Raw genomic sequence first — 11,124 nt, 5'->3', positions numbered from 1 at the left:
CAGAGAGAAAACATTCCTTCAGTATCATTAGATAGCTTTACTTGTGTGTTTAACAAGCCCACATTAGCATAGCTGGCATCCACACTTTTCTCTGATGCACAAAACTAAAAAGCTTATTTTAGACTTGGCTGGACACAAATATGACAGTGCTCAACTCCTGACAAGTACATTTCCACGCACCCATATCTAATCGTTATCTGATTACTGAGGTCCTGCCAAGTTATTTAGTGCTCTATACTATTGGAGAAATATATATACTCTATTATATGGTGCCAGAATAATACAGCTGGTCTCTCAGAATAGTCTGCATGACACATGTTGTGCTCTCTTTAATAAGAACATAGATACATGTATCTAAACTTCCCTTACTTATCTGGCCTCATCACAATACTGTCTGCTTTTTCTGCCAATTTCCATTTTTAAACTAACAATCCTAATTACCTCACTGTGAGATGCTGACAAAGACTATCTCCAATGTATCAGCCTCTGTTGCCTCTGTTGCTTGTCTGAAAACTCTTGGCATGGGTCATATTTCTCCACACCTGGCTTAGGACTGGAATCCAATTTGAGCTTGAGTATCATTTTGAAATATATTTTTGTATGACACTGTATTTTCTTCAGGGAGCTATTATTTATTTAATTACACATCTCTCACATTATATTCATGTGCACTTATGGAGTGTGTGTAACATTAAAAGTACCCTTCATTTCCTGTTCCACTCTAATCCAAATATGCACAGTGTGATGTGCACATTTAACTTTTATTAAGGTCATCTAATTCTGATTTTTACAATGATGGAACTATTTGATCTGCCTATCATGATATCTATAGGCAGTTGAGGGGGGAGGGGTTGGCACCCTCTATACAGTGTTAAGGGGAGACCAGCTGCAGAGGGAAACCGGCACCAAGTGGGTGCTAAATCCAAAGACTCTTTTCGATCCTCGTCTTAGAGAAACTACAGATACCGCAAGGCGTAGGAGAGCCACCGAAATAGGTCAAAGTGGTCATACTGAGGGTCAAGCAAAATCCCTGTACAATCGAAAGACTTTGATCTACAAACTGTGTGAAAGAAAGGGAAGTGAATCCTGTGCTGAGAAGAACCAAGGGATGTAAATTCGAAGAGGGCAAAGTATAAAGTTCCAAGAAACAGTGTGTTGGAAAAAGTGACCCAAGCCGAGAGATGTCTGCTGGAACTGTTTAAAAAGACATTAAGATTTGTGAAGAAGGATAATCCATTAAAAAAAACAATTGAGGGTGGCTAAGATTTGAGCGGGGTCAGTGCCCATTAGAGGGGGAACCAAGTGTGGAAAATGTTCACCCTAAGTGAAACCAAGGAATAAACTTTCATTTGTTGAAGGAACTTTTGTTTTATTATTTTGAAGACATCAAGTCCTCAAAGGCAGGAGACGTTCAAGTGAAATCAGACTTGGCCATCACCAGTCCTGAGAATTGCCATTAGAAGTGTCATCTCATGCTGGAGTAGCCTGAGATTGTACTGTGCTCCAAGATCCCACCTTACCCCATGCTCAAAATGTGGGGAAGGGAGACCTAGGCTGCCGCACCCTATCATATTATTTGAAAACACTTATTTATTTTCTTGAGAACTATCCCACACCTTTTTTGTATTAGATGTGGTGTTAGGCAATAGGTTTCTTAGTATAGGCCCTTTTATTTGACACAACACCACCATGGCTGCCTTATTTTTCATTTGATGGTCGCTCCCATATACATTTAGGTTTAGATTCAGTGTTTTCCAACCTGCATACAGCATTCATTTTGGAACAAAAAACACCCGTGAACTAAGATCACTTGTGTCTGGCTTACTAGTTGCCACCATGAGGTCCTCACAATGTAATATATATACATATATATATTCAGTAAAAAAACGTTGTTAAAGGGACGTTATGGTTACGTTTCGCTACTAAAAACTTGTGAAATTCAGTGTAAAAACTTAGTTAAAGGGAGGGACGTTATGGTTCAAAGTAAAACCGAAAAACCCCTGAAATTCGGCAGTTATGGTAAGATAAGCAACCATGACTCGCGCCACCGTGCACTGCTAACACTAACACCCAGGACATCAAAGATGACATCACAAATGCCATTGATGACATCACTGATGACATCACCTGTCTGGCTCTCCCTTTTTTCCCTTTACTGACATATCTCGGCCACATAGTTTTCTTCAGTAACAGTCAGGAAGTAAAAATTTAAAAGGTACTATATTTGTAGACTTAGGGTCAAGTCACATCATATGAAACATATACATAGCGGAAGACACAGGCTTGAAAGAGAGCAATCCTTTCTGTGCATGAAGATAATCATTAGGGTTAGCAGCACTTTCTCATAGTTTTATTTTTATTACTCTACCTTCCCTGTATATGCTCATATTTGTATACATTGTACTCACTCTCCTTTCCTTTGGGTGCAGTCACATCATGTGATACACATACATATGGTAAGTAGCAGCTTTGAAACAGAGCAATAGTTTCTCTGCATAAAGACAATCAGTTAGGTTATGAACTCTTTCTGCTACTACTTCTGCTTTTTTGTTTACTTCACTGTCCCTGTATATACTCATATTTGCATGTGTTGTTGTCTCTTTGTGTTTTTTCTATAATAATGATGTATTAAGTGGGTTTTATTATCTACTTATTACATGTTTTACAGTACGCAATACTCTAATAAGAAAGCAGTTAAAATTTCACTATTCAACATGGCAAGATTATGAATATGGCACCTTCATCATGTATGCTGCACACACTGCCTATGTTTCTGCATGAGTAGCTTAGTATACTGCATAGAACTTCATAATAGAATGCTATTTATATCAATGCATTGCTTAATGCACTAATTATCTCATGATATTTATCCCAATGATCCTTGACAGTTTTTGGTCTGCATTATAAGAATCCCTTGTACAGAGTTTTCATGAAAAGGAAATGCACATGTGATGTCATCAGTGATGTCATCAATGAGATTTGTGATGTCATCTTTGATGTTGTGGGTGTTAGTCTTAGCAGTGCACGGTGGTGGCGCGAGTTATGGTTGCTTAGCTTACCATAACTGGCGAATTTCAGGGGGTTTTCGGTTTTACTTGGAACCATAACGTCCCTTCAACACATTTTTTTCACTGAATTTCATAGGTTTTTAGCAGCGTAACTTAACCATAACGTCCGGTTAACAAAGTTTTTTATTAGCACGCAAACAATATACAAAGATGGAGTGTAAAAAGCAATTTCTCAGAGATGGCTGTACACAGAATGTTGCAAACTAAGAATTTATGGTTGTTTACATTGAAGGTCAGCTGCTTCCATGTTTTGCTTGCGTGTCGGAGAGGCCCATGACTCGCACTACAAGGTTCTATTGTTTTTTGACCTTGACAGACAGGGATCATGCTAAAAGACTTCTTTTGAAGGAGTGTTGCAAAAACGTAAGACACGATAAGGATGACATTTCTGAAACAAAAGCACTTTTATATATTATATCACTATGAGAAAGATCGTTGGCACAGACGGAGTCATATTTTGGGACTGCACTACGCTTAGACAATGGAAAATGCCGATATAATGTAAGTAACCCTTTAGATTATTTTATACCGGAATATAATAACAATAGCGTGGCGTTAAAGCCCGGTTAAGTTGTACTTGTTCGTTCAATGTGGCATAGTGTTTTCTACCGCGCACTATCACCGCCGAATTGGTCCCCTGTCGCTTAGAGGGCTCTGAAAAAGGCAGAGGACAGAGGGTGGGTTAATGGGAATAAGTTAACATACTCTGCTGCACTATCCTCGCTAGCAAATAGTTTCACAACCTAATAAATAAAATGAATATTTTAAATGAAGATCGGCTGGTGAGACTAATTTATGTTTTTTAAAACAGGTACATCCTTCCGTATTGTCAATGCCACGATTTTCAGACCCCAGCTGATGGTTTCTTTAACTGCCAGGTGCAGCTCCATGTAAGCAACTTCATGACCCTCACCATTTTATGGGACAATCGCCAAGGACTTACGCAGTACTAGCGGCTAGAAGCAACATACCAACCATTATGGTGGTCTAATGCCTCGTTGTTGGAGCAGCCTTCCAATTATCAGTGTGACCATTTGCTTCTTTTATCATAAACCAACAGCCTGTGTTCCCTAATGCCTCGTTGTTGGAGCAGCCTTCCGATTATCAGTGCGACCAGTTGCTTCTTTTATCATAAACCAACTGCCTGTGTACCGGAAAGGAACAGCGCGTTGCTCAGGATGAACTTTTGCTGATCGACAGCAAAGACAAATACAAAACGCTGAATATTCTCTAAACATTTGATGTGAAATAAATGTACTTTACCAAATGTACAATCTTGCTGTTTACTTTTAAACCACAGTTTCATATTCTGAATTGTGGCGCACTGTGTTGTAAGATGATCTAACACCCTCTGTACCGCAAAGGAACAGCGCGTGGCTCAAGATGAACTTTTGCGGATCGACAACAAAGACAAATGCAAATCGCTGAATATTCTCTAAACATTTGATGTCAAATAAATGTACTTTACGAACTGTACAATCTTGCTGTTTGCTTTTAAATCACAGTTTCATATTCCGAATTGTGGTGCGTTGTGTTGTGAGATGATGTGTGTTGTTTTCCGGGTTCTGTGTAAAGTCACGTAGGACTGGAGACGACTGAGCGCGTTTGGCTACGCACCCTGTAACGTCACGGGAATATGAATGCTTTGATAATGTCAGGCTTAGGGGCGGGACATATGATTTAGTGTCGCAAAAGCAGGTCAGCCAGGTCGATGGCGCAAGTGATAGGATTATCACATAATGTCGGCGCACAGCAGCCTGATTTATCGTTTCTTTAGTGGACAAAAAGTCGGGTAAGGCCCATAGGAAATTGTACTATCAGCGGACATAAGGAGGGTTCTTAGAACACTTTCAACCTGACAACGAACAATACGAACAGCGTTCTCAGAACACCCCCATTTTGCTTAATTGCAAACATTTCGGGACACAGCGAGTGTTCTTAGAACACATTCAACTTGTCAGAGTACAATACGGACAGCGTCGTCAGGACAATCCCATTTTGTTTATGTACGAACATTTAAGGACACCGCGAGTGTTCTTAGCTCAATTTTAGCTTGCTTGCGAACAAAATGGACACATACTCCGTCCTCAGAACACCACACCATTTAGTTTATTTACTAAATTTCAGAACAGCTGTGTTGTCCGCAGACAAATGGAACACAACAAAAGCGTGTAGCACATGAAAAAAACAGAACATTGAACCTATCTCATACTCTCCCACCCTCCCCAAACACTCTCACACACCAACACACTCCACTAAATACAATTTGTAATCCAAGTTTCACAGCACTGTCCACGGTCGACGGCGAATGGCAGATGGCGGGCGCCACAGAAAATCTGATGTGCTCCACGCCCCATGCCATACAATCAGCGAACATGTTGCATGTCCGCAGACATCACGCAAGCCGCTCAGCCAATCGGGGCGCTGTACGCGGAGCGAACCGGGAAGTCCGTCCGCAGAGCGAACGGAGATATCACACATTTTTTTCCCTTACGTTTTGGTCATTTAAAAAAAAACTACTGGACGGATTTACACCAAATTTGCAAAAGCACACTTTCGGGACCAAGCCCCCACTCCTGCCGCAAATTTGATGTAAATCCGTCCAGCGGTTTGGGCTGTAGACATGCGCAAAGTTTTTTCCCGGGAAAAAACACAAGTTTTGGGACCCCCCCTATAACTTTGCCCCCTCTGGACCAAACCTCTCCAAACTTTGCAAATAAAATTCAGAGTGGGCCATATACTTTTTTTTGCAAAGGTTGGTGAGGATTCGTCCAGAGGGAGCAAAGTTATAAGCCACCCAAAAAATGCTCTTCCTATGGAAATACCAACTTAACCATGTAATATATATATATATATATATATGTATAAAGATATGAGTGGAAATGATGCAAGAGTTCCACATTGGCTTTGGTTTAGTTTGGCAAGTATCACAGGGTGATGGGTGATTAGACTAGCAGGTATTTTGAATAGATGTTGAATCTTTGTAGCATTTGTATTTGTTTCTAATGTTTCTTAATTGAAAATGCCATGTCTATCCTACATGATTATTTACAGTCAATGATAAAAGATGTTTTGTATTATGTTTGTGCTTAATCCATGGGTTATATTCAGGTGGTCATGGAAAAGCATTTGTTTTCTTTGATTCAAATACCATCATGGTATTTATTGCATATGTTATGTTATTTAATCCACAGTTTTACTTCAGGTAAACTTCAAAGGAAAGGGAAAATGAATCGATTTGGTGTATTTGATTCTTTATCAGTCTATTTCTCTGTTGATTGAGATATTAACAACTTCCTTTACAAGCACTCTTGAGGCTGGATGGTGTTGGATGAACAGGGGACCACCGGATGAACAGGATTTCCACAGGAGGGAACGCATAAAAGAATCAGAGGGAGGATGAAGTTGCTGCGGTCCACACATGATGGAAAAAGACAGCATGTCATTGTAGTATGAGGACAAGTCTTAATTGAACCGGGACAAGTCTCAGGAATTGCAGTGGAAGAGCTCTATACTTCATAATGTGGAACAGAAGACTTTTATACAAAAATATATTTACTAGTTTGAATACAGGGGTGGTAATTGAAAGGTTTCTTAATGTTTCAAAATGAAATCTGTTCAAGTGAGAGAGTGGCTATGAATACACAAAGAGGGAACTCAAAGAGCGGTGAAGGAGGTGATATTGCAATTTGAAAAGTTGTTCATTTGTTCATCGAGCACCAAGAAAAGGAGGGGAAACAGAGTGACTGGTCTCTTGGTCGTGACAATTGTAATGACTATAATTGGTGCAGTGCTGGGTACAACAAAATCACCAGCTAATGCTGTATCTGTGAAAACATTGGGTATTAAGGGCCAAGAACAGGGGAATGATTTGAGAATGATTCAACAAGTAATAGAGAGACTTAAGGGTGAATAGATTGAGGCAATTCAATATGAGAATCAAACAATTCTGAACCTCAATGAACAGGCTACAATATTAGACCACAGTACGAGTGTCATTGTGAAACATGACAAATTATTGGAGGACATTTTGAATGTGGTAAATCCAATAGAAAGTATATGGACAAAGTTCCTATGAGAAGTTCAAACCAGGGTGTCTCAATTGATTCAGGTTTTCTGCTGCGTATTCCGTTTGTTACTCCAGAGTTGCTTTATGAAACTAAATTAGAGCATATTATAGTTTTTTTTTATTTTTTAAAGATGACAAATATATCAAAATTGTGACTACTGAAATGGTAGCCTTTCAAACCTGGGAACTTGACTTCTATCTGATCCCAAAATTCGATACCTTTGTAAGAACAAAATTATATATCTCCTGGGGAACCATTTATTCTGGATGCAGTGGGTGCTTTTTGTGGGTTAAGGGCTGATCATGGTGTCTCAGAAGTGTCTCAGAAGGATGTGAAGTATCTATCAGTAACCCAAAAAATGAAGATTTGGCCTATGCTAAATTAATTAAACACAGGTGGTTAGTCAGTATTTCGGTAACCAATATTACAATTACACACCTCAATCATGGTTCATTCATTGTCAAGCCATTACAGCATAACGTATTTTACATGGATGTCCCTAAAGATACATTGGTGTCAATTGGTGGGCTGACCCAGTTTCATTTGAATGGCGATTTGTGGGAGGGAAAGGTGGAGAATATGTCTTTCTTTCAGAAGAATAGGTTTCCCATTGACCACGATATTTAATACTGAAACATAGACCCATAGACAACATTAGTATGAACATGAATAAGCATAATATTATTATAAGTGACTTAGGCCAGACAGAGATAAATCGGTTTATTTGGGAAACCTGCACAGAAAGAGGTTTATTTCACTGGTAATTGTTTTGATCTGGTTAATAGTACTTACAGTCAAAATACATATAATGATGTTTGCATTATTTGCATTGCTAAAAGGGAAAACTCAATTAAATGGAGCGCATGTATTTTAAGTTTTGTCAAGCCTCTTGTTTCTGAGGATCCCATAGGTAGGCCAGGTCTCCAGGTCTAAAAAGGGGGGGGGGGTATGTAGGGAATATGAGTCTCTGAATTTCAGCCAGGACACAATTTCACCAAGTAGTCCAACTCTGACAGCAAGAGGTGTGAGACTCTGGTGTGAGTCAGTATTGTGAATGCATGGAAAGCATACAAGGTAAAGGGGGTTTGAATTTGACATTACGTACAAGCTGATATTATCATTTGGATAACACACCATGGTTCAATATGGACCGAATTGCTCATGAAATATAAGGCTTATCAATTTACTTGCTCACTAACACACCTACATTACTAATCTATCCTCACACTAATGTTAAAGCCAACTCAGTCCATAGCTCTTTGGTGTAAAATATTGGTGCAAAATAATGGTACAATCCAGCTCAATTTATAATTATAGGCTGTGCAATGAGCAATGTGCTCAGAAAAATGCAAGAAATAAACATGAAGAATTCAAATGGATTTTGCAGTGAAGATGTGACAAGATGTGAGCTGAGGAAAGCAAAGTTCATTTTGCTCATTTTGCTAAAATCAAGCTTATTGTTTAAAACTTCCAGAACAGGAAACCAGTGCAGAGATATGTAACTCATTGATGTCCGTTTGCTGCCTGAATCTCTGTGCAGAGGTAACTGGCTAAACATGTTATCACTGGAACTTTCTAGAGGGTTGCCCAACTATGAGGTGGCTTTTTATTGGCACATGACATCAGAGTCAGGGGCAGTCAATTCTTACACTTTATGTAGGCACTCACACATCATTGGGCAAATCGAGGAGAGGCCTTAAAAAGGGAAGTCAATAGAGAAAGGGGGTGGTCTCGGAGGATTGGATGGCATTTGCTGACTGTGGCTGACTGGCTGTCTATCGGAAGAGTTTGCTGAGATGTTCCTGTCAAGAAGGGGTGAGCAGCAGATATAAAAGTTTTTCTGTCTGAGGGCACTGTCTAAGCATCCTGTCGTGGGAGAGATCCTCAACCTCTGAAGGGGAATCCCAGCCTTGCTGAGTCCAAGAGCACACTGAACCAAGCATTGATTTGGTGAGCATCCAGTTGTAAGGGAGGGGCGTGTGTGTACGACTGCCAAAAATTACACTGATCACTCATAATGGGTAAAATATGCGTCAGCGAAGCTGTTTCATATTCTGCATTTTCCATTGCTAGATTAACTTTCTGTGAAAAGAAATGAGCTGCCAAGAGCAGTGGTTATCTCAAGGTTCAGATATAAAAGGTGTGTATTCTGCCAAGTTTCGAACAGGGGGAAAGCAGCAGCATTGTCACTGTGCAGACAGAGGAACATTTTCACCTTTTGTGTGAGAAGCAGAAAGAGTTCTAAATTGTATCATTTTTGACAGATTAGGAAACCACATGTGTCAGTAAATGAGTGTGCATTTCCTTGCTTTTAGCTCACCTACAATGCTCAATGTACAATGATGGCATGTCGTGTTTTCCTGTGTGCATTTTGTTCTGGCCATGCAGATGATCTATCATGCATTTTATGAAATAAAAAGAATGTGCATGGCTGTTTATTTGTGACATAATCACTCATGATAATGCACAGACAGGTACAAAGCTAAGAAGGCATTTTACTACCACCAGCGGTATAAAGCAAGATTCAACAACACACTGTGAACTGGGGAAAATCATAAAGAGCTGGTTCCCCAAATTACAGTCTGCTGGTGATCTAGTAAGCCTATGCAGAGTGTCTAACACTGTTAAAATACCACCAAAGTAGAAAATTGGGTTCTAGTGCACACCAAGGGCCTCATTACACAGAAGGTGGTAAGGGTTAACGGTCACCGGTAAGGGTACCGGTGACCGTTAACCCTGACCACCTTACTACGAGGTCCCTTTGCGGGACCCAACCTTAACGGCCGGTGTATACCAGCTGTTAAAGTTGGGACTCGCAAAGGGACCTTGGTGCTAATTACGGGACCACAATTTGCGGTACCTTAATTAGCTCCTTCCCCATTCCCATTATGCCCTATGGGGCAAAAATGGGAATGGGGAAGGGCCATGGAGAAAGGGGGAATTACCGCCCCGCCAACCTTGGAATGGGGTGGTAATTCCCCTTTCCTCCATGGTGGTACCGGTATGGTACCGGGGCAACCAGGTTTACCGCCTACCGTGTAATGAGGCCCCAAGTCTGTTTTTTGGCTTGCCGCTCATGATCCCAATATAAGAATAATCGCAGGTACTCCTGTGGCTTTGGATCTGATAAAATATCCCTACTGGTCATCTGGTTTAAATGACACAGCCTTACTCAGGGAAACAAACTTTTCACCACAAAGGGAACATTTTTGAAATCTAAAATTAAAACCAAACATGGACCATATTAATAATCTAGAAAACCAATTTAGTGCCTGATGTTTTCATAAAAAGGAACAAAAACATACATGAAGAATCGATTCTGACCTTAGATAAGTTCCAGAGACCAGAGAAATATGCGGGCGTTTGAGGTATTTAAATCACTGTTCATGTACCCATAAGTCCATATCTCTTCCAGAGGAAAAATCACAGTTCAAAGAATGAGACAAAAGCATCTACTATGCTTGTTGACACATCAATTAAACATTTGCAGATTATGCTGCATGGCCCTAAGGCGAAGTCTTAATTCTGCAGTTATAGAATCCAAAGACCATACTTGAGGCGTTTCATGAATAGTGAGTTGCCTCCCTATAACTTACAGGAAGCATGGTTCTGGACTACTGTATAACATGTAATTTATCTGAAATGCCAAAAATGAGGCTAAGTGAATCTTTTGTCAGATAAATCAAATCACTCCAGCTGTCTTTGATCACAAACAAAAAGAAATGCACTCACCAGATCTTGATTATAATTCAGCACTGTTGTGCCTTGTGTAGTGCATTTACAAAAATGCTTAAAGAACTTTGTATCATCCAAAAGCCATTCACATATGCCCTTTCAGATAAAAAAAATGAAAAATCCACTCACCAATTAATCAACACTAATGAATGCAGCTTTACTCATCTGAAAAAATTAAAACACGGAATAGCACTGAAGGACTTGGGATCTATGTGATTTCACCGAATGAAGTTTCAGAGAATACCTTGTTA

This window comes from Ambystoma mexicanum, chromosome 9 (assembly GCF_040938575.1).
Source record: "Ambystoma mexicanum isolate Mex_15411 chromosome 9, UKY_AmexF1_1, whole genome shotgun sequence".
NCBI classification, from domain to species: Eukaryota; Metazoa; Chordata; class Amphibia; order Caudata; family Ambystomatidae; genus Ambystoma; species Ambystoma mexicanum.
This window is presented reverse-complemented; position numbering follows the sequence as displayed.